Source organism: Cavia porcellus, unplaced genomic scaffold (genome assembly GCF_034190915.1).
Source record: "Cavia porcellus strain 051 isolate PalLab524CR breed Dunkin Hartley unplaced genomic scaffold, mCavPor4.1 scaffold_35, whole genome shotgun sequence".
NCBI lineage: Eukaryota > Metazoa > Chordata > Mammalia > Rodentia > Caviidae > Cavia > Cavia porcellus.
This window is the reverse complement of record NW_026947518.1, coordinates 10,022,452-10,048,596: the sequence shown is the minus strand read 5'-3', so window position 1 is coordinate 10,048,596 and position 26,145 is coordinate 10,022,452.

Sequence of the window (26,145 nt, the reverse complement as noted above, 5' to 3'; positions counted from 1 at the left end):
CTAGTGAATGGCCTGTTAGAAACCCTTACAATGCGCACCACACCGGGATGGTTTTCAGAAACCTATCCTACATTGCCACTGCATGTTTCCTGACCTCCCCATGCTGACCATCCCGTGGTGCTTTTCTCCATCCTACATTGCCACTCACTGCCTATCCGAATTCAGGCCCTCTGATTCACACCACCCCATGATGTTTTTCTCAGACCTACTAGTGAATGGCCTGTTATAAACCATTACAATGAGCACCACCTCGCGATGTTTTCCTGAAACCTATCCTACATTGCCACCGCATGTTTCCTGACCTCCCCATGCTGACCATCCCGTGGTGCTTTTCTCCATCCTACATAGCCTTTCACTGCCTAACCTAATTCAGGCCTTCATATTCACATCACTCCGTGATGACTGTCTCACTGCTACTAGTGAATGGCCTGTTAGAAACCCTTACAACGCGCACCAACTCTTGATGTTTTTCAGAAACCTATCCTACATTGCCACTGCATGTTTCCTGACCTGCCCATCCTGACCATCCCGTGGTGATTTTCTCCATCCTACATTGCCACTCAATGCCTATTTTAATTCAGGCCTTCCAATTCACACCACCCCGTGATGTTTTTCTCACTCCTACTACTGAATGGCCTGTTAGAAACCCTTACAATGTGCACCACCCCGCTATGTTTTTCACAAACCTATGCTACATTGCCACTGCATGTTGCCTGACCTCCCCATGCTAACCACCCCGTCTTGCTTTTCTCCATCCTACAATGCCACTCCATGCCTATTCTAATTCAGGCCCTCATATTCACACCACCCCGTGATGTTTTTCTCACTCTTACTAGTGAATCGCCTGTTAAAAACTCTTACAATGCGCACCACCCCGCGATGTTTTTCAGAAACGTATCCTACTTTACCACCGCATGTTTCCTGAACTCACCAATCTGACCACCCCGTGGTGCTTTTCTCCATCCTACATTACCATTCACTCCTTTGCTATATCAGGCCCTCCGATTCATACCACCCCGTGATCTTTTTCTCACTCCTATTAGTGAATGGCCTCTTAGAAACCCTTACAATGAACCCCACCCTGAGATGTTTTTCAGAAACCTATCCTACCTTGCCAACAGATGTTTCCTGAACTCACCATGCTGACCAGCCCGTGGTGCTTTTCTCCATCGTAAAATGCCACTCACTGCCAATCGTAATACAGGTCCTCTGATTCACACCACCCCATTCTGTTTTTCACACTCCTACTAGTGAATGGCCTGTTAGAAACCCTTACAATGTGCACCACCCCACCATGTTTTTCAGAAACCTATCCTACATTGCCACTTCATGTTTCCTGACCTCCCCATGCTCACCGCCCCGTCTTGCTTTGCTAGATCCTACATTGCCACTCACTGCCATATCTAATTCATGCACTCCAATTCACACCACCCCATGATGTTTTTCTCACTCCTAATTGTGAATGGCCTGTTAGAAACCTTTACAATGCGCAGCAGCCTGCTATGTTTTTAAGAAACCTATGAAACATTGCCACCGCATGTTTCCTAACCTCCCCATGCTGACCAACCCGTGGTGATTTTCTGTATCCTACATTGTCACTCACTGCCTATTGTAATTCAGGCCCTCCAATTCACACCACCCCGTGATGTTTTTCTCACTCCTATTAGTGAATGGCCTCTTAGAAACCCTTACAATGAGTCCCACCCAGAGATGTTTTTCAGAATCCTATCTTACAATGCCACGGCATGTTTCCTCACCTCCCGATTCTGACTACCCCGTGGTGATTTTCTCCATCCTACATTGCCACACACTGCCTATCCTAATTCATGTCCTCCGATTCACACCATCCCGTGATTTTTTTCTCACTCCTACTAGTGAATGGCCTGTTAGAAACTCTTACAATGCGCACCACCACGCGATGTTTTGAAGAAACCTATCCTACATTGCCACTCTCTGTTTCCTGACCTCCCCATGCTCACCGCCCCATCTTGCTTTGCTAGAACCTACACTGCCACTCACTGCCTAATCAAATTCAGGCCATCCGATTCACACCACCCCATGATGTTTTTCTCACTCCTACTAGTGAATGGCCTGTTATAAACCCTTACAATGCGCACCACACCGCGATGGTTTTCAGAAACCTATCCTACATTTCAACTTCATGTTTCCTGATCTCCCCATGCTGACCGTCCCGTGGTGCCTTTCTCCATCCTACATTGCCACTCACTGCCTATCGTAATTCAGGCCGTCTGATTCTCACCACCCCGTGATGTTTTTATCACTCCTACTAGTGCATGGCCTGTTAGAAACCCTTACAATGCGCACCACCCCGCGATGTTTTCCTGAAACCTATCCCACATTGCCACCGTATGTTTCCTGACCACCCCATGCTGACCATCCCGTGGTGCTTTTCTCCATCCTACATAGCCATTCACTGCCTAACCTAATTCAGGCCTTCACATTCACCTCACTCCGTGATGACTGTCTCACTGCTACTAGTGAATGGCCTGTTAGAAACCCTTACAACGCGCACCAACTCTTGATGTTTTTCAGAAACCTATCCTACATTGCCACCGCGTGTTTATTGACCTGCACATGCTGACCATCCCATGGTGCTTTTCTCCATCCTACATTGCCACTCAATGCCTATTGTAATTGAGGCCCTCCGATTCACACCACCCCGTGTAGTTTTTCTCACTCCTACTAGTGAATGGCCTGTTAGAAACCCTTACATTATGCACCACCACGCTATGTTTTTCACAAACCTATGCTACATTGCCACTGCATGTTGCCTGACCTCCACATGCTAACCACCCTGTCTTGATTTTCTCCATCCTACATTGCCACTCAATGCCTATTCTAATTCAGGCCCTCCGATTCACACAACCTGTGATGTTTTTCTCACTCCAACTAGTGAATGGGTGTTAGAAACTATTACAATGTGCACGACCCCACCATGTTTTTCAGAAACCTATCCAACATTGCCACTTCATGTTTCCTGACATCCCCATGCTCACCGCCCCGTCTTGCTTTGCTAGATCCTACATTGCCACCCAATACCATATCTAATTCAGGCCCTCCAATTCACACCACCCCATGATATTGTTCTCACTCCTAATAGTGAATGGCCTGTTAGAAACCCTTATAATGTGCACCACAGCCCGATGATTTTCAGAAACCTATCCTACAATGCCACTGCATGTTTCCTGAACTCCCCATGCTCACCACGCCGTCTTGCATTACTCCATTATACATTACCACTCACTGCCTAATCTAATTCAGGCCCTCCATTTCACACCACCTCATGATGTTTTTCTCACTCCTACTAGTGAATGACCTGGTAGAAACCCTTACAATGCGCACCACCACGCGATGTTTTTTAGAAACTTATTCTACATTCCAACGCATGTTTCCTGACCACCACATGCTGAATATCCTGTGATGCTTTTATAAATCCTACATTGCCACTCACTGCCTATCCTAATTCAGACCCTGCGATTCACACCACCCGGTGATGCTTTTCTCACTCCTACTAGTGAATGGCCTGTTAGAAACCCTTACAATGCGCACCACCTCTCCATGCTTTTCAGAAACCTATCCTACATTGCCACCGCATGTTTCCTGACCTCCCCAGTCTGACCACGCCGTGGTGCTTTTCCCCATCCTAAATTGCCTATCACTGCCTATGATAATTCAGGCCCACCGATTCACACCACCCCGTGATGTTTTTCTCACTCCTACTAGTGAATGGCCTGTTAGAAACCCTTACAATGCGCACCACCCCGAGATGTTTTTCAGAAACCTATCCTTCATTGCCACCGCATGTTTTCTGACCTTCCCATGCTGACTAACCCGAGGTGCTTTTCTCCATCCTTCATTGCCACTCACTGCCTATCCTATTTCAGGCCCTCCGAAGCAAACCACCCCGTGATGTTTTTAACACTCCTACTAGTGAAAGGCCTGTTAGAAACCCTTACAATGCGCACCACCTCAAGATGTTTTTCAGAAACCTATTCTACATTGCCACCGCATGTTTAATGACCTCCCCATTCTGACCACTCCGTGGTGCTTTTCCCCATCCTACATTGCCACTCACTGCCTATCCTAATTCAGACACTCCGATTCACACCACCCCATGATGTTTTTCTCACTCCTACTAGTGAATGGCCTTTTAGAAACTCTTACAATGCGCCTCACCCCGCGATGTTTTTCAGAAACCTATCCTACATTGCCACCACATGTTTAATAACCTCCCAATTCTGACCACTCCGTGGTGCTTTTCCCCATCCTACATTGCCAATCACTGCCTATGCTAATTGAGGACCTCTGATTCACACAACCCCGTGATGTTTTCCTCACTCTTACTAGTGAATGGCCTGTTAGCAAACCTTACAATGCGCACCAACCCCGATGTTGTTCAGAAACCTTTCCTACATTGCCACCGCATGTTTCCTGACCTCCCAGTGCTGACCCCCACTTGTTGTTTTCTCCATCCTACATTGCCACTCACTGCCTATCCGAATTCAGACCCTCCAATTCACACCCTCCTGTGATGCTTTTCACACTCCTACTAGTGAATGGCCTGTTAGAAACCCTTACAATGTGACCACCTCCTAAGTTTTTCACTAACGTATGCTACATTGCTACCGGATATTTCCTGACCTCCCCATGCTGACCACCCTGTGGTGCTTTTCTCCATTCTACATTGCTACTCACTGCCATTGCTAATTCAGGTCCTCCTATGCACACCTCCCCGTTCTGTTTGTCTCACTCCTACTAGTGAATGGCCTGTTGGAAACCCTTGCACTGCGCACCACTCCGCTATGTTTTTCACAAACCTATGAAACATTGCCACTGCATGTTTCCTAACCTCCCCATGCTGACCAACCCGTGGTGATTTTCTGTAACCTGCATTGTCACTCACTGCCTATTGTAATTCAGGCCATCCGATTCACACCACCCCGTGATATTTTTCTCACTCCTACTAGTGAATGGCCTGTTAGAAACCCTTACATTGCGCACCACCCAGAGATGTTTTTCAGAATCCTATCCTACATTGCCACTTCATGTTTCCTGACCTCCCCATGCTGACCATCCCATGGTGCTTTTCTCCATCCTACATTGCCACTCAATGCCTATTCTAATTCAGGCCCTCCGAATCACACCACCCCGTGATGTTTTTCTCACTCCTACTAGTGAATCGTCTGTTAAAAACCCTTACAATGCTCACCACCCTGAAATGTTTTTCAGAAATCTATCCTACATGGCCAACGGATGTTTCCTGACCTCCCCATGCTGAGCACCCCGTGGTGCTTTTCCCCATCCTACATTGCCACTCACTGCCTATCCAAATACAGGCCCATAGATCCACACCACCCCGTGATGTTTTTCTCACTCCTATTAGTGAATGGCCTCTTCGAAACCTTTACAATGCGCACCAGCCCGCTATGTTTTTCAGAAACCTATGCTAAATTGCCACCGCATGTTTCCTAACCTCCACATGCTGACCAACCCGTGGTGATTTTCTGTATCCTACATTGTGACTCACTGCCTATCGTAATTCAGGCCCTACGATTCACGCCACCCCATGATGTTTTTCTCACTCCTACTAGTGAATGGCCTGTTAGAAACCCTTACAATGCGCACCACCACGCGATGTTTTTCAGAAACCTATCCTACCTTGCCACTTCCTGTTTCCTGACCTCACCATGCTCACCGCCCCGACTTGCTTTGCTAGATCCTACACTGCCACTCACTGTTTAATCAAATTCATCCCTCTGATTCACACCACCCCATGATGTTTTTCTCAGACCTACTAGTGAATGGCCTGTTAGAAACCCTTACAATGCACACCACACTGGGATGGTTTTCAGAAACCTATCCTACATTGCCACTGCATGTTTCCTGACCTCCCCATGCTGACCATCCCATGGTGCTTTTCTCCATCCTGCATTGCCACTCACTGCCTATCCGAATTCAGGCCCTCTGATTCACACCGCCCCATGATGTTTTTATCACTGCTACAAGTGAATGGCCTGTTATAAACCATTACAATGAGCACCACCCCGCGATGTTTTCCTGAAACCTATCCTACATTGCCACCGCATGTTTCCTGACCTCCAAATGCTGACCATCCCGTGGTGCTTTTCTCCATCCTACATAGCCTTTCACTGCCTAACCTAATTCAGGCCTTCATATTCACATCACTCCGTGATGACTGTCTCACTGCTACTAGTGAATGGCCTGTTAGAAACCCTTACAACGCGCACCACCTCTTCATGTTTTTCAGAAACCTATCCTACATTGCCACTGTATGTTTCCTGACCTGCCCATGCTGTCCATCCCGTGGTGATTTTGTCCATCCTACATTGCCAATCAATGCCTATTTTAATTCAGGCCTTCCGATTCACACCACCCCGTGATGTTTTTCTCACTCCTACTACTGAATGTCTTGTTAGAAACCCTTACAATATGCAGCACCCCGCTATGTTTTTCACAAACCTATGCTACATTGCCACTGCATGTTGCCTGACCTCCCCATGCTAACCACCCCGTCTTGCTTTTCTCCATCCTACAATGCCACTCCATGCCTATTCTAATTCAGGCCCTAATATTCACACCACCCCGTGATGTTTTTCACACTCTTACTAGTGAATCGCCTGTTAAAAACTCTTACAATGCGCACCACCCCGCGATGTTTTTCAGAAACGTATCCTACTTTACCACCGCATGTTTCCTGAACTCACCATGCTGACCACCCCGTGGTGCTTTTCTCCATCCTACATTGCCACTCACTCCTATCCTATATCAGGCCCTCGGATTCACACCACCCCATTCTGTTTTTCTCACTCCTACTAGTGAATGGCCTCTTAGAAACCCTTACAATGTGCACCACCCCACCATGTTTTTCAGAAACCTATCCAACATTGCCACTTCATGTTTCCTGACCACCGCATGCTCACCGCCCTGTCTTGCTTTGCTAGATACTACATTGCCACTCACTGCCGTAACTAATTCAGGCCCTCCAATTCACACCACCCCATGATGTTTTTCTCACTCCTAATAGTGAATGGCCTGTTAGAAACCCTTACAATGCGCACCACCCCGCGATGTTTTTCTGAAACATATCCTACATTGCCACTGCATGTTTCCTGACTACGCCATGCTGACCACCCCTTGGAGCTTTTCTCCATCCTACCTTGACACTCACTGCCTATCCTAATGCAGGCCTTCATATTCACATCAATCTGTGATGATTGTCTCACTGCTACTAGTGAATGGCCTGTTAGAAACCGTTACAATGCGCATCACCCAGCAATGTTTTTCAGAAACCTATCTTAAATTGCCACTTATCGTTTCTCGATCTCCTCATGCTCACCGCCCCGTCTTGCTTTGCTAGATCCTACATTGCCACTCACTGCCTAATCTAATTCAGGCCCTGCGATTCACACCACCCCATGATGTTTTTCTCACTCCTACTAGTGAATGGCCTGTTAGAAACCCTTACAATGCGCACCACCTCTTGAGGTTTTTCAGAACCCTATCCTACATTGCCACCACATGTTTCCAAACCTCCTCATGCTGAATAACCCGTGGTGCTTTTCTCCATCCTACATTGCCACCCAATGCCTATTCTAATTCAGGCCCTCCGATTCACACCACCCCGTGACGTTTTTCTCACTCCTAATAGAGAATGGCCTGTCAGAAACCCTTACAATGCGCATGACCCAGAGATGTTTTTCAGAAACCTATCCTACATTGACACTTCATGTTTCCTGACCTCCACATGCTCATCGCCCCGTCTTGCTTTGCTAGATCCTACACTGCCACTCACTGCCTAATCAAATTCAGCCCTTCCGATTCACACCTTCCCATGATGTTTTTCTCACTCCTACTAGTGAATGTACTGTTAGAAACCCTTACAATGCGCACCACCCCGCCACGTTTTCCAGAAACCTATCCTACATTGCCACTTCATGTATTCTGACCTCCCCATGCTCACTGCCCGTCTTGATTTGCTCAATCCTACATTGCCACTCACTGCCTAATCTAATTGAGGCCCTGCGATTCACACCACCCCATGTTGTTTTTCTCACTCCTACTAGTGAATGGCCTGTTAGAAACCCTTAAAATGCGAAACACCTCTTGATGTTTATCAGAAACCTATCCTATATTGCCAGCGCGTGTTTCCTAACCTCTTCATTCTGAATAACCTGTGGTGCTTTTCTCCATCCTACATTGACACTCAATGCCTATTCTAATTCAGGCCCTCTGATTCACACAACCCGTGATGTTTTTCTCACTCCTACTAGTGAATGGCCTGTTACAAACACTTACAATGCCCCCCACCCCGTAATGTTTTTCAGAAACCTATCCTACATTGAAACTGCATGTTTCCTGTCCTCCCCATGCTAACCGGCTGTCTCGCTTTTCTCCATCATACATTGCCACTGAATGCCTATTCTAATTCAGGCCCTCTGATTCACACCACCATGTAATGTTTTTCTCACTCCTACTAGTGATTCGCCTGTTAGAAACCCTTACAATGCGCACCACCCCGCGATGTTATTCAGAAACATATCCTACTTTACCACCGCATGTTTCCTGAACTCCCCATGCTGACCACCCCGTGGTGCTTTTCTCCATCCTACATTGCCATTCACTCCTTTGCTATATCAGGCCCTCCGATTCACACCACCCCGTCATCTTTTTCTCACTCCTATTAGTGAATGGCCTCTTAGAAACACTTACAATGAACCCCATCCTGAAATGTTTTTCAGAAACCTATACAACCTTGCCAACGGATATTTCCTGAACTCACCATGCTGACCAGCCCGTGGAGATTTTCTCCATCGTAAAATGCCACTCACTGCCAATCGTAATACAGGTCCTCCGATTCACACCACCCCATTCTGTTTTTCACACTCCTACTAGTGAATGGCCTGTTAGAAACCCTTACAATGTGCACCACCCCACCATGTTTTTCAGAAACCTATCCTACATTGCCACTTCATGTTTCCTGACCTCCCCATGCTCACCGCCCCGTCTTGCTTTGCTAGATCCTACATTGCCACTCACTGCCATATCTAATTCATGCACTCCAATTCACACCACCCCATGATGTTTTTCTCACTCCTAATAGTGAATGGCCTGTTAGAAACCTTACAATGCACCCCACCCCGCGATGTTTTTCACAAAACTATCCTACACTGCCACCGCATGTTTCCTGACCTCCCCATGCTGACCACCCCGTGGTGCTTTTCTCCATCCTCCATTGCCACTCACTGCCTATCCTGATTCTGGCCCTCCGATTCACACCACCCCGTGATGTTTTTCTCACTCCTACTAGTGAATGGCCTGTTAGAAACCTTTACAATGCGCACCAGCCTGCTATGTTTTTAAGAAACCTATGAAACATTGCCACCGCATGTTTCCTAACCTCCCCATGCTGACCAACCCGTGGTGATTTTCTGTATCCTACATTGTCACTCACTGCCTATTGTAATTCAGGCCCTTTAATTCACACCACCCCGTGATGTTTTTCTCACTCCTACTAGTGAATGGCCTGTTAGAAACCCTTACAATGAGCCCCTCCCAGAGATGTTTTTCAGAATCCTATCTTACAATGCCATGGCATGTTTCCTCACCTCCCGATTCTGACTACCCCGTGGTGATTTTCTCCATCCTACATTGCCACACACTGCCTATCCTAATTCATGTCCTCCGATTCACACCATCCCGTGATGTTTTTCTCACTCCTACTAGTGAATGGCCTGTTAGAAACTCTTACAATGCGCACCACCACGCGATGTTTTGAAGAAACCTATCCTACATTGCCACTCTATGTTTCCTGACCTCCCCATGCTCACCGCCCCGTCTTGCTTGGCTAGAACCTACACTGCCACTCACTGCCTAATCAAATTCAGGCCATCCGATTCACACCACCCCATGATGTTTTTCTCACTCCTACTAGTGAATGGCCTGTTATAAACCCTTACAATGCGCACCACACCGCGATGGTTTTCAGAAACCTATCCTACATTTCAACTTCATGTTTCCTGATCTCCCCATGCTGACCGTCCCGTGGTGCCTTTCTCCATCCTACATTGCCACTCACTGCCTATCGTAATTCAGGCCCTCTGATTCTCACAACCCCGTGATGTTTTTATCACTCCTACTAGTGCATGGCCTGTTAGAAACCCTTACAATGCCCACCACCCCGCGATCTTTTCCTGAAACCTATCCCACATTGTCACCGTATGTTTCCTGACCACCCCATGCTGACCATCCCGTGGTGCTTTTCTCCATCCTACATAGCCATTCACTGCCTAACCTAATTCAGGCCTTCACATTCACCTCACTCCGTGATGACTGTCTCACTGCTACTAGTGAATGGCCTGTTAGAAACCCTTACAACGCGCACCAACTCTTGATGTTTTTCAGAAACCTATCCTACATTGCCACCGCGTGTTTCCTGACCTGCACATGCTGACCATCCCATGGTGCTTTTCTCCATCCTACATTGCCACTCAATACCTATTGTAATTGAGGCCCTCCGATTCACACCACCCCGTGAAGTTTTTCTCACTCCTACTAGTGAATGGCCTGTTAGAAACCCTTACATTATGCACCACCACGCTATGTTTTTCACAAACCTATGCTACATTGCCACTGCATGTTGCCTGACCTCCCCATGCTAACCACCCTGTCTTGATTTTCTCCATCCTACATTGCCACTCAATGCCTATTCTAATTCAGGCCCTCCGATTCACACCACCCGTGATGTTTTTCTCACTCCTACTAGTGAATTGTTGTTAGAAACTATTACAATGTGCACCACCCCACCATGCTTTTCAGAAACCTATCCAACATTGCCACTTCATGTTTCCTGACCTCCGCATGCTCACCGCCCCGTCTTGCTTTGCTAGATCCTACATTGCCACTCACTGCCATATCTAATTCAGGCCCTCCAATTCACACCACCACATGATGTTTTTCTCACTCCTAATAGTGAATGGCCTGTTAGAAACCCTTACAATGCGCACCACCCCTCCATGCTTTTCAGAAACCTATCCTACATTGTCACCGCATGTTTCCTGACCTCCCCAGTCTGACCACGCCGTGGTGCTTTTCCCCATCCTACATTGCCAATCACTGCCTATGCTAATTCAGGCCCACCGATTCACACCACCCCGTGATGTTTTTCTCACTCCTACTAGTGAATGGCCTGTTAGAAACCCTTACAATGCGCACCACCCCGCGATGTTTTTCTGAAACATATCCTACATTGCCACCGCATGTTTCCTGACCTCCCCATGCTGACCATCCCGTGGTGCTTTTCTCCATCCTACATGGCCACACACTACCTATTCTAATTCATGTCCTCCGATTCACACCACCCCGTGATGTTTTTCTCACTCCTACTAGTGAATGGCCTGTTAGAAACCCTTACAATGCGCACCACCCCGCAATGTTTTTCAGAAACCTATCCAACATTGCCAGTGCATGTTTCCTGACCTCCACATGCTCACCGCCCCGTCTTGCTTTGCTAGGTCCCACACTGCCACTCACTGCCTAATCAAATTTAGGCCCTCCAATTCACACCACCCCATGATGTTTTTCTCACTCCTACTAGTGAATGGCCTGTTAGAACCCCTTACAATGTGCACCACCCCGCAATGTTTTTCAGAAACCTATCCTACATTGGCACCGCATGTTTCCTTACCTCGCCTTGCTAACTACAGGGTGATGCCTTTCTCCATCCTACATTGCCACTCACTGCCTATGCTAATTCAGGCCCTCTGATTCAAACCCCCCTGTGATGTTTTTCTCACTCCTACTTGTGAATGGCCTGTTAGAAAACCATACAATGCGCACCACCCCGCGATGTTTTACAGAAACCTAACCTACATTTCCACCGCATATTTGCTGACCTCCCAGTGCTGACCACCCTTGGTGCTTTACTCCATCCTACATTGCCACTCACTGGCTATTCTAACTTAGGCCCTCTGACTCACACCCACCTGTGATGTTTTTCTCACTCCTACTTGTGAATGGCCGGTTAGAAACCCTTACAATGCACACCACCCCGCGATGTTTTTCAGAACCCTATCCTACATTGTCACTGCATGTTTCCTGACCTCCCCATGCTCACCATGGCTGCTTGCTTTTCTCCATCCTACATTACCACACACTGCCTAATCTAATTCAGGCCCTCCTATTCACACCACCCCATGATGTTTTTCTCACTCCTACTAGTGAATGGCCTGTTAGAAACCCTTACAATGTGACCACCCCGCTAAGTTTTTCACTAACGTATGCTACATTGCCACCGCATGTTTCCTGACCTCCCCATGCTGACCACCCAGTTGTGCTTCTCCTTCCTACATTGCCACTCAATGCCTATCCTAATTCAGGCCTTCCGATTCACATCACTCCGTGATGTTTTTCTCTCTCCTACTAGTGAATGGCCTGTTAGAAACCCTTACAATGCGCACAACCCAGAGATGTTTTTCAGAATCCTATCGTACATGGCCACCGGATATTTCCTGACCTCCCCATGCTGACCAACCCGAGGTGCTTTTCTCCATCCTTCATTGCCACTCACTGCTTATCCTATTTCAGGCCCTCCGAAGCAAACAACCCCGTGACGTTTTTAACACTCCTACTAGTGAAAGGCCTGTTAGAAACCCTTACAATGCGCACCACCTCGCGATGTTTTTCAGAAACCTATCCTACATTGCCACCGCATATTTGCTGAGCTCCCCATGCTGAATAGCCTGTGGTGCTTTTCTCCATCCTACATTGCCACTCACTGCCTATCCTAATTCAGACACTCCGATTCACACCACCCCATGATGTTTTTCTCACTCCTACTAGTGAATGGCCTGTTAGAAACTCTTACAATGCGCCTCACCCCGCGATGTTTTTCAGAAACCTATCCTACATTGCCACCACATGTTTAATGACCTCCCCATTCTGACCACTCCGTGGTGCTTTTCCCCATCCTACATTGCCAATCACTGCCTATGCTAATTGAGGACCTCTGATTCACACCACCCCGTGATGTTTTCCTCACTCTTACTAGTGAATGGCCTGTTAGCAAACCTTACAATGCGCACCACCCCCGATGTTGTTCAGAAACCTATCCTACATTGCCACCGCATGTTTCCTGACCTCCTTGTGCTGACCCCCACTTGTTGTTTTCTCCATCCTACATTGCCACTCACTGCCTATCCGAATTCAGGCCCTCCAATTCACACCCTCCTGTGATGCTTTTCACACTCCTACTAGTGAAGGGTCTGTTAGAAAGCCTTACATTGCACACCACCCCGAGATATTTTTCAGAAACCTATCCTACATTGCGACCTCATGTTTCCCGATCTCCCCATGCTGACCACCCGTGGTGCTTTTCTCCATCCTACATTGCCACACACTGCCTATCCTAATTCAGGCCCTCCGATTCATACCACCCCGTGATGTTTTTCTCACTCCTACTAGTGAATTGTCTGTTCCAAACCCTCACAATTCGCACCACCCCGCGAGGTTTTTCAGAAAGCTATCCTACATTGCCACTGCATGTTTCCTGACCTCCCAATGCTCACCGCCCCCTCTTGCTTTGCTAGATCTTACATTGCCACTCACTGCCTAATCTAACTCAGGCCCTCCGATTCACACCACCCAGTCATGTTTTTCTCACTCCTACTAGTGAATGACCTATAAGAAAACCTTACAATGCACAACACCCCGCGATTTTTTACAGGAACATATCCTACATTGCCACCGCATATTTCCTGACCTACCCATGCTGACCACCCCGTGGTGCTTTTCTGTATCCTACATTGCCACTCACTGCCTATCCTAATTTAGGCCCAAGGTTACACACCACTCCGCGATGATTTTCTCACTCCTACTAGTGAATGGCCTGTTTGAAACCCTTACAATGCGCACTACCACGCAATGTTTTTCAGAAACCCATGCTACACTGCTACCGCATGTTTCCTGACCTCCCCATGCTGACCACCCCGTGGTGCTTTTCTCCAAACTACATTGCCACTCACTGCCTATCCTAATACAGGCCCTCCGATTGACACCACCCCGGGAACTTTTTCTCTATTCTACCAGTGAATGGCTTTTTAGCAACCCTTACAATGCGCACCACTCCGCGATGTGTTTCAGAAACCTATCCTACATTGCCACCGCATGTTTCCTGACCTTCCCATGCTGACCACCCCGTGGTGCTCTTCTCCACGCTCCATTGCCACTCACTGCCTATGCTAATTCAGGCCCTTTGGTTCACACCACCCCGTTTGTTTTTCTCACTCCTACTAGTGAATGGCCTGTTAGAAACACTTACAATGCGCACCATCCCGCGATGTTTTTCAGATACCTATCCTACATTGCCACCGCATGTTTCCTCACCTCCCCATGCTGACCAACCCGGGGTGCTTTTCTCCATCCTACATTGCCACACACTGCCTATCCTATTTCAGGCCCTCCGAAGCAAACCACCCCGTGACGTTTTTGTCACTCCTACTAGTGAAAGGCCTGATAGAAACCCTTACAATGCCCAGGACCACGCGATGTTTTTCAGAAACCTATCCTACATTGCCACTGCATGTTTCCTGAACTCCCTATGCTCACCACGCCGTCTTGCATCACTCCATTATACATTACCACTCACTGCCTAATCTAATTCAGGCCCTCCATTTCATACCACCTCATGGTATTTTTCTCACTCCTACTAGTGAATGGCCTGTTAGAAACCCTTACAATGCGCACCACCTCGCGATGTTTTATAGAAACCTATTCTACATTCCAACGCATGTTTCCTGACCACCCCATGCTGAATAACCTGTGATGCTTTTCTAAATCCTACATTGCCACTCACTGCCTATCCTAATTCAGACACTGCGATTCACACCACCCGGTGATGTTTTTCTCACTCCTACTAGTGAATGGCCTGTTAGAAACCCTTACAATGCGCACCACCCCGCGATGTTTTTCAGTAACCTATCCTACATTGCAACTGCTTGTTTCTGAACTCCCCATGCTCACCACGCCATCTTGCTTTTCTCCATTCTACATTACCACTCACTGCCTAATCTAATTCAGACACTCCGTTTCACACCACCCCGTGATGCTTTTCTCACTCCTACTAGTGAATGGCCTCTTAGAAACCCTAACAATGCTCACCACCCTGAGATGTTTTTCAGAAATATATCCTACATGGCCAACGGATGTTTCCTGACCTCCCCATGCTGACCACCCCGTGGTAGTTTTCTCCATCCTACCTTGCCACTCACTGCCTATGCTAATGCAGGCCCCCCGACTCACACCACCCCGTGATGTTTTTCTCACTCCTACTAGTGAATGGCCTGTTAGAAACCTTTACAATGCGCACCAACCCGCTATGCTTTTCAGAAACCTATGGAACATTGCTACCGCATGTTTCCTAACTTCCCCATGCTGACCAACCCGTGGTGATTTTCTCTATCCTACATTGTCACTCACTGCCTATGGTAATTCAGGCCCTCCGATTCACACCACCCTGTGATGTTTTTCTCACTTCTACTAGTGAATGGCCTGTCAGAAAACCTTACAACGCGCACCACCCAGAGAAGTTTTTCAGAATCCTATCCTACATTGCCACGGCATGTTTCCTGACCTCCCGATTCAGACTAACCCGTGGTGATTTTCTCCATCCTACATTGCCACACACTGCCTATCCTAATTCAGGTCCTCTGATTCACACCACCCCGTGATGTTTTTCTCACTCCTATTAGTGAATGGCCTTTTAGAAACTCTTACAATCCGCACCACCACGCGATGTTTTGAAGAAACCTATCCTACATTGCCATTCATGTTTCCTGACCTCCCCATGCTCACCGCCCCGTCTTGCTTTGCTAGAACCTACACTGCCACTCACTGCCTAATCAAATTCAGGCCCTCCGATTCACACCACCCCATGATGTTTTTCTCACTCCTACTAGTGAATGGCCTGTTAGAAACCCTTACAATGCGCACCACACCGCGATGATTTTCAGAAACCTATCCTACATTGCTACCGCATGTTTCCTGACCTCCCCATGCTGACCGTCCCGTGGCCTTGCTCCATCCTACATTGCCACTCACTGCCTATCGTAATTCAGACCCTCTGATTCACACCACCCCGTGATGTTTTTATAACTCCTACTAGTGAATGGCCTGTTAGAAACCCTTACAATGTGCACCACCTCTTGATGTTTTTCAGAAACCTATCCTACATTGCCACCGCATGTTTCCTTACCTGGCCTTGCTGACCATCCCGTGGTGCTTTTCTCCATTCTACATAGCCATTCACTGCCAAAACTAAATCAGGCCTTCATATTCACCTCAATCCGTGATGACTGTCTCACTGCTACTAGTGAATGGCCTGTTAGAAACCCTTACAAAGCGCACCACCTCTTGATGTTTTGCAGAAACCTCTCCTACATTGCCACCGCATGTTTACTGACCTGCCCATGCTGACCATCCCGTGGTGCTTTTCTCCATCCTACATAGCCATTCACTGCCTAACCTAATTCAGGCCTTCATATTCACCTGGCTCCGTGATGACTGTCTCACTGCTACTAGTGAATGGCCTGTTAGAAACCCTTACAACGCGCACCACCTCTTGATGTTTTTCAGAAACCTATCCTACATTGCCACCGCATGTTTCCTGACCTCCCCATGCTGACCATCCCGTGGTGCTTTTCTCCATCCTACATTGCCACTCAATGCCTATTTTAATTCAGGCCTCCGATTCACACCACCCCGTGATGTTTTTCTCACTCCTACTACTGAATGGCCTGTTAGAAACCCTTACAATGTGCACCACCCCGCTATGTTTTTCACAAACCTATGCTATATTGCCACTGCATATTGCCTGACTTCCCCATGCTAACCACCCCGTCTTGCTTTTCTCGATCCTACAATGCCACTCAATGCCTATTCTAATATAGGCCCTCTGATTCACACCACCCCGTGATGTTTTTCTCACTCTTACTAGTGAATCGCCTGTTAAATACTCTTACAATGCGCACCACCCCGCGAAGTTTTTCAGAAACGTATCTTACTTTACCACCGCATGTTTCCTGAACTCACCATGCTGAACACCCCGTGGTGCTTTTCTCCATCCTACATTGCCACTCACTCCTATCCTATATCAGGCCCTAGGATTCACACCACCTCGTGATGTTTTTCTCACTCCTACTAGTGAATGGCCTCTTAGAAACCCTAACAATGCTCACCACCCTGAGATGTTTTTCAGAAATATATCCTACATGGCCAACGGATGTTTCCTGACCTCCCCATGCTGACCACCCCGTGGTGCTTTTCTCCATCGTACATTGCCACTCACTCCCTATCGTAATTCAGGTCCTCCGATTCACACCACCCCATTCTGTTTTTCTCACTCCTACTAGTGAATGGCCTGTTAGAAACCCATACAATGTGCACCACCCCACCATGTTTTTCAGAAACCTATCTAACATTGCCACTTCATGTTTCCTGACCTCCGCATGCTCACCGCCCCGTCTTGCTTTGCTAGATCCTACATTGCCACTCACTGCCATATCTAATTCAGGCCCTCCAATTCACACCACCACATGATGTTTTTCTCACTCCTAATAGTGAATGGCCTGTTAGAAACCCTTACAATGCGCACCACCCCTCCATGCTTTTCAGAAACCTATCCTACATTGTCACCGCATGTTTCCTGACCTCCCCAGTCTGACCACGCCGTGGTGCTTTTCCCCATCCTACATTGCCAATCACTGCCTATGCTAATTCAGGCCCACCGATTCACACCACCCCGTGATGTTTTTCTCACTCCTACTAGTGAATGGCCTGTTAGAAACCCTTACAATGCGCACCACCCCGCGATGTTTTTCTGAAACATATCCTACATTGCCACCGCATGTTTCCTGACCTCCCCATGCTGACCATCCCGTGGTGCTTTTCTCCATCCTACATGGCCACACACTACCTATTCTAATTCATGTCCTCCGATTCACACCACCCCGTGATGTTTTTCTCACTCCTACTAGTGAATGGCCTGTTAGAAACCCTTACAATGCGCACCACCCCGCAATGTTTTTCAGAAACCTATCCAACATTGCCAGTGCATGTTTCCTGACCTCCACATGCTCACCGCCCCATCTTGCTTTGCTAGGTCCCACACTGCCACTCACTGCCTAATCAAATTTAGGCCCTCCAATTCACACCACCCCATGATGTTTTTCTCACTCCTACTAGTGAATGGCCTGTTAGAACCCCTTACAATGTGCACCACCCCGCAATGTTTTTCAGAAACCTATCCTACATTGGCACCGCATGTTTCCTTACCTCGCCTTGCTAACTACAGGGTGATGCCTTTCTCCATCCTACATTGCCACTCACTGCCTATGCTAATTCAGGCCCTCTGATTCAAACCCCCCTGTGATGTTTTTCTCACTCCTACTTGTGAATGGCCTGTTAGAAAACCATACAATGCGCACCACCCCGCGATGTTTTACAGAAACCTAACCTACATTTCCACCGCATATTTGCTGACCTCCCAGTGCTGACCACCCTTGGTGCTTTACTCCATCCTACATTGCCACTCACTGGCTATTCTAACTTAGGCCCTCTGACTCACACCCACCTGTGATGTTTTTCTCACTCCTACTTGTGAATGGCCGGTTAGAAACCCTTACAATGCACACCACCCCGCGATGTTTTTCAGAACCCTATCCTACATTGTCACTGCATGTTTCCTGACCTCCCCATGCTCACCATGGCTGCTTGCTTTTCTCCATCCTACATTACCACACACTGCCTAATCTAATTCAGGCCCTCCTATTCACACCACCCCATGATGTTTTTCTCACTCCTACTAGTGAATGGCCTGTTAGAAACCCTTACAATGTGACCACCCCGCTAAGTTTTTCACTAACGTATGCTACATTGCCACCGCATGTTTCCTGACCTCCCCATGCTGACCACCCAGTTGTGCTTCTCCTTCCTACATTGCCACTCAATGCCTATCCTAATTCAGGCCTTCCGATTCACATCACTCCGTGATGTTTTTCTCTCTCCTACTAGTGAATGGCCTGTTAGAAACCCTTACAATGCGCACAACCCAGAGATGTTTTTCAGAATCCTATCGTACATGGCCACCGGATATTTCCTGACCTCCCCATGCTGACCACGCTGTGGTGCTTTTCTCCATCCTACATTGCTACTCACTGCCTATGCTAATTCAATTCCTCCGATTCACACCTCCCCGTTCTGTTTTTCTCACTCCTACTAGTGAATGGCCTGTTGGAAACCCTTGCAATGCGCACCACCCCGCCACGTTTTCCAGACACCTATCCTACATTGCCACTTCATGTATCATGACCTCCCCATGATCACTGCCACGTTTTGATTTGCTCGATCATACATTGCCACTCACTGCCTAATCTAATTGAGGCTCTGCGATTCCCACAACCCCATTCTGTTTTTCTCACTCCTACTAGTGAATGGCCTGTTAGAAACCCTTACAATGTGCACCACCCCAACATGTTTTTCAGAAACCTATCCAACATTGCCACTTCATGTTTCCTGACCTCCGCATGCTCACCGCCCCGTCTTTCTTTGCTAGATCCTACATTGCCACTCACTGAATATCTAATTCAGGCCCTCCAATTCACACGACCCCATGATGTTTTTCTCACTCCTAAAAGTCAATGGCCTGTTAGAAACCCTTACAATGCGCACCATCCCTCGATGTTTTTCAGAAACCTATCCTACAATGCCACTGCATGTTTCCTGAACTCCCCATGCTCACCACGCCGTCTTGCATTACTCCATTATACATTAGCACTCACTGCCTAATCTAATTCAGGCCCTCCATTTCACACCACCTCATGATGTTTTTCTCACTCCTACTAGTGAATGGCCTGTTAGAAACCCTTACAATGCGCACCACCACGCGATGTTTTATAGAAACTTATTCTACATTCCAACGCATGTTTCCTGACCACCACATGCTGAATACCCTGTGATGCTTTTCTAAATCCTACATTGCCACTCACTGCCTATCCTAATTCAGACACTGCGATTCACACCACTGGGTGATGCTTTTCTCACTCCTACTAGTGAATGGCCTGTTAGAAACCCTTACAATGCGCACCACCCCGCGATGTTTTTCAGAAACCTATCCTACATTGCCACCGCATGTTTGCTGAGCTCCCCATGCTGAATAGCCTGTGGTGCTTTTCTCCATCCTACATTGCCACTCACTGCCTATCCTAATTCAGACACTCCGATTCACACCACCCCATGATGTTTTTCTCACTCCTACTAGTGAATGGCCTGTTAGAAACACTTACAATGCCCCTCACCCCGCGATGTTTTTCAGAAACCTATCCTACATTGCCATTCATGTTTCCTGACCTCCCCATGCTCACCGCCCCGTCTTGCTTTGCTAGAACCTACACTGCCACTCACTGCCTAATCAAATTCAGGCCCTCCGATTCACACCACCCCATGATGTTTTTCTCATTCCTACTAGTGAATGGCCTGTTATAAACCCTTACAATGCGCACCACACCGCGATGATTTTCAGAAACCTATCCTACATTGCTACCGCATGTTTCCTGACCTCCCCATGCTGACCGTCCCGTGGCCTTTCTCCATCCTACATTGCCACTCACTGCCTATCGTAATTCAGACCCTCTAATTCACACCACCCTGTGATGTTTTTATAACTCCTACTAGTGAATGGCCTGTTAGAAACCCTTACAATGTGCACCACCTCTTGATGTTTTTCAGAAACCTATCCTACATTGCCACCGCATGTTTCCTGACCTGCCCTTGCTGACCATCCCGTGGTGCTTTTCTCCATCCTACATAGCCATTCACTGCCAAACCTAATTCAGGCCTTCATATTCACCTCAATCCGTGATGACTGTCTCACTGCTACTAGTGAATGGCCTGTTAGAAACCCTTACAAAGCGCACCACCTCTTGATGTTTTTCAGAAACGTATCCTACTTTACCACCGCATGTTTCCTGAACTCACCATGCTGACCACCCCGTGGTGCTTTTCTCCATCCTACATTGCCACTCACTCCTATCCTATATCAGGCCCTCGGATTCACACCACCTCGTGATGTTTTTCTCACTCCTACTAGTGAATGGCCTCTTAGAAACTCTAACAATGCTCACCACCCTGAGATGTTTTTCAGAAATATATCCTACATGGCCAACGGATGTTTCCTGACCTCCCCATGCTGACCACCCCGTGGTGCTTTTCTCCATCGTACATTGCCACTCACTGCCTATCGTAATTCAGGTCCTCCGATTCACACCACCCCATTCTGTTTTTCTCACTCCTACTAGTGAATGGCCTGTTAGAAACCCATACAATGTGCACCACCCCACCATGTTTTTCAGAAACCTATCCAACATTGCCACTTCATGTTTCCTGACCTCCGCATGCTCACCGCCCCGTCTTGCTTTGCTAGATCCTACATTGCCACTCACTGCCATATCTAATTCAGGCCCTCCAATTCACACCAACCCATGATGTTTTTCTCACTCCTAATAGTGAATGGCCTGTTAGAAACCCTTAAAAATTGCACCACCCCTCGATGTTTTTCAGAAACCTATCATACAATGCCACTGCATGTTTCCTGACCACCACATGCTGACCACCCCGTAGTACTTTTCTCCATCCTACATTGCCACTCACTGCCTATCCTAATACAGGCCCCCAATTCACAGCATCTCGATATGTTTTTCTCACTCCTACCAGTGAATGGCCTGTTAGAAACCCTTACATTGCGCACCACCCCGCGATGTTTTTCTGAAACATATCCTACATTGCAACCGCATGTTTCCTGACCTCCCCATGCTGACCATCCCGTGGTGCTTTTCTCCATCCTACATGGCCAAACACTGCCTATTCTAATTAATGTCCTCCGATTCACACCACCCCGTGATGTTTTTCTCACTCCTACTAGTGAATGGCCTGTTAGAAACCCTTACAATGCGCACCACCCAGAGATGTTTTTCAGAAACCTATCCAACATTGCCAGTGCATGTTTCCTGACCTCCACATGCTCACCGCCCCGTCTTGCTTTGCTAGATCCTACACTGCAACTCACTGCCTAATCAAATTTAGGCCCTCCGATTCACACCACCCCATGATGTTTTTCTCACTCCTACTAGTGAATGGCCTGTTAGAACCCCTTACAATGTGCACCACCCCGCAATGTTTTTCAGAAACCTATCCTACATTGGCACCGCATGTTTCCTTACCTCGCCTTGCTAACTACGGGGTGATGCCTTTCTCCATCCTACATTGCCACTCACTGCCTATGCTAATTCAGGCCCTCTGATTCAAACCCCCCTGTGATGTTTTTCTCACTCCTACTTGTGAATGGCCTGTTAGAAAACCATACAATGCGCACCTCCGCGCGATGTTTTACAGAAACCTAACCTACATTGCCACCGCATATTTGCTGACCTCCCAGTGCTGACCACCCTTGGTGCTTTACTCCATCCTACATTGCCACTCACTGGCTATTCTAACTTAGGCCCTCTGACTCACACCCCCCTGTGATGTTTTTCTCACTCCTACTTGTGAATGGTCTGTTAGAAACCCTTACAATGCACACCACCCCTCGATGTTTTTCTGAACCCTATCCTACATTGTCACTGCATGTTTCCTGACCTCCCCATGCTCACCATGGCTTCTTGCTTTTCTCCATCCTACATTACCACACACTGCCTAATCTAATTCAGGCCCTCCTACTCACACCACCCCATGATGTTTTTCTCACTCCTACTAGTGAATGGCCTGTTAGAAACCCTTACAATGTGACCACCCCGCTAAGTTTTTCACTAACGTATGCTACATTGCCACCGCATGTTTCCTGACCTCCCTATGCTGACCACCCAGTTGTGCTTCTCCTTCCTACATTGCCACTCAATGCCTATCCTAATTCAGGCCTTCCGATTCACATCACTCCGTGATGTTTTTCTCACTCCTACTAGTGAATGGCCTGTTAGAAACCCTTACAATGCGCACAACCCAGAGATGTTTTTCAGAATCCTATCGTACATGGCCACCGGATATTTCCTGACCTCCCCATGCTGACCAACCCGAGGTGCTTTTCTCCATCCTTCATTGCCACTCACTGCTTATCCTATTTCAGGCCCTCCGAAGCAAACAACCCCGTGACGTTTTTAACACTCCTACTAGTGAAAGGCCTGTTAGAAACCCTTACAATGCGCACCACCTCGCGATGTTTTTCAGAAACCTATCCTACATTGCCACCGCATATTTGCTGAGCTCCCCATGCTGAATAGCCTGTGGTGCTTTTCTCCATCCTACATTGCCACTCACTGCCTATCCTAATTCAGACACTCCGATTCACACCACCCCATGATGTTTTTCTCACTCCTACTAGTGAATGGCCTGTTAGAAACTCTTACAATGCGCCTCACCCCGCGATGTTTTTCAGAAACCTATCCTACATTGCCACCACATGTTTAATGACCTCCCCATTCTGACCACTCCGTGGTGCTTTTCCCCATCCTACATTGCCAATCACTGCCTATGCTAATTCAGGACCTCTGATTCACACCACCCCGTGATGTTTTCCTCACTCTTACTAGTGAATGGCCTGTTAGCAAACCTTACAATGCGCACCACCCCCGATGTTGTTCAGAAACCTATCCTACATTGCCACCGCATGTTTCCTGACCTCCTTGTGCTGACCCCCACTTGTTGTTTTCTCCATCCTACATTGCCACTCACTGCGTATCCGAATTCAGGCCCTCCAATTCACACCCTCCTGTGATGCTTTTCACACTCCTACTAGTGAAGGGTCTGTTAGAAAGCCTTACATTGCACACCACCCCGAGATATTTTTCAGAAACCTATCCTACATTGCGACCTCATGTTTCCCGATCTCCCCATGCTGACCACCCGTGGTGCTTTTCTCCATCCTACATTGCCACACACTGCCTATCCTAATTCAGGCCCTCCGATTCATACCACCCCGTGATGTTTTTCTCACTCCTACTAGTGAATTGTCTGTTCCAAACCCTCACAATTCGCACCACCCCGCGATGTTTTTCAGAAAGCTATCCTACATTGCCACTGCATGTTTCCTGACCTCCCAATGCTCACCGCCCCCTCTTGCTTTGCTAGATCTTACATTGCCACTCACTGCCTAATCTAACTCAGGCCCTCCGATTCACACCACCCAGTCATGTTTTTCTCACTCCTACTAGTGAATGACCTATAAGAAAACCTTACAATGCACAACACCCCGTGAATTTTTACAGGAACATATCCTACATTGCCACCGCATATTTCCTGACCTACCCATGCTGACCACCCCGTGGTGCTTTTCTGTATCCTACATTGCCACTCACTGCCTATCCTAATTTAGGCCCAAGGTTACACACCACTCCGCGATGATTTTCTCACTCCTACTAGTGAATGGCCTGTTTGAAACCCTTACAATGCGCACTACCACGCAATGTTTTTCAGAAACCCATGCTACACTGCTACCGCATGTTTCCTGACCTCCCCATGCTGACCACCCCGTGGTGCTTTTCTCCAAACTACATTGCCACTCACTGCCTATCCTAATACAGGCCCTCCGATTGACACCACCCCGGGAACTTTTTCTCTATTCTACCAGTGAATGGCTTTTTAGCAACCCTTACAATGCGCACCACTCCGCGATGTGTTTCAGAAACCTATCCTACATTGCCACCGCATGTTTCCTGACCTTCCCATGCTGACCACCCCGTGGTGCTCTTCTCCACGCTCCATTGCCACTCACTGCCTATGCTAATTCAGGCCCTTTGGTTCACACCACCCCGTTTGTTTTTCTCACTCCTACTAGTGAATGGCCTGTTAGAAACACTTACAATGCGCACCATCCCGCGATGTTTTTCAGATACCTATCCTACATTGCCACCGCATGTTTCCTCACCTCCCCATGCTGACCAACCCGGGGTGCTTTTCTCCATCCTACATTGCCACACACTGCCTATCCTATTTCAGGCCCTCCGAAGCAAACCACCCCGTGACGTTTTTGTCACTCCTACTAGTGAAAGGCCTGATAGAAACCCTTACAATGCCCAGGACCACGCGATGTTTTTCAGAAACCTATCCTACATTGCCACTGCATGTTTCCTGAACTCCCTATGCTCACCACGCCGTCTTGCATCACTCCATTATACATTACCACTCACTGCCTAATCTAATTCAGGCCCTCCATTTCACACCACCTCATGGTATTTTTCTCACTCCTACTAGTGAATGGCCTGTTAGAAACCCTTACAATGCGCACCACCTCGCGATGTTTTATAGAAACCTATTCTACATTCCAACGCATGTTTCCTGACCACCCCATGCTGAATAACCTGTGATGCTTTTCTAAATCCTACATTGCCACTCACTGCCTATCCTAATTCAGACACTGCGATTCACACCACCCGGTGATGTTTTTCTCACTCCTACTAGTGAATGGCCTGTTAGAAACCCTTACAATGCGCACCACCCCGCGATGTTTTTCAGTAACCTATCCTACATTGCAACTGCTTGTTTCTGAACTCCCCATGCTCACCACGCCATCTTGCTTTTCTCCATTCTACATTACCACTCACTGCCTAATCTAATTCAGACACTCCGTTTCACACCACCCCGTGATGTTTTTCTCACTCCTACTAGTGAATGGCCTCTTAGAAACCCTAACAATGCTCACCACCCTGAGATGTTTTTCAGAAATATATCCTACATGGCCAACGGATGTTTCCTGACCTCCCCATGCTGACCACCCCGTGGTAGTTTTCTCCATCCTACCTTGCCACTCACTGCCTATCCTAATGCAGGCCCCCCGACTCACACCACCCCGTGATGTTTTTCTCACTCCTACTAGTGAATGGCCTGTTAGAAACCTTTACAATGCGCACCAACCCGCTATGCTTTTCAGAAACCTATGGAACATTGCTACCGCATGTTTCCTAACTTCCCCATGCTGACCAACCCGTGGTGATTTTCTCTATCCTACATTGTCACTCACTGCCTATGGTAATTCAGGCCCTCCGATTCACACCACCCTGTGATGTTTTT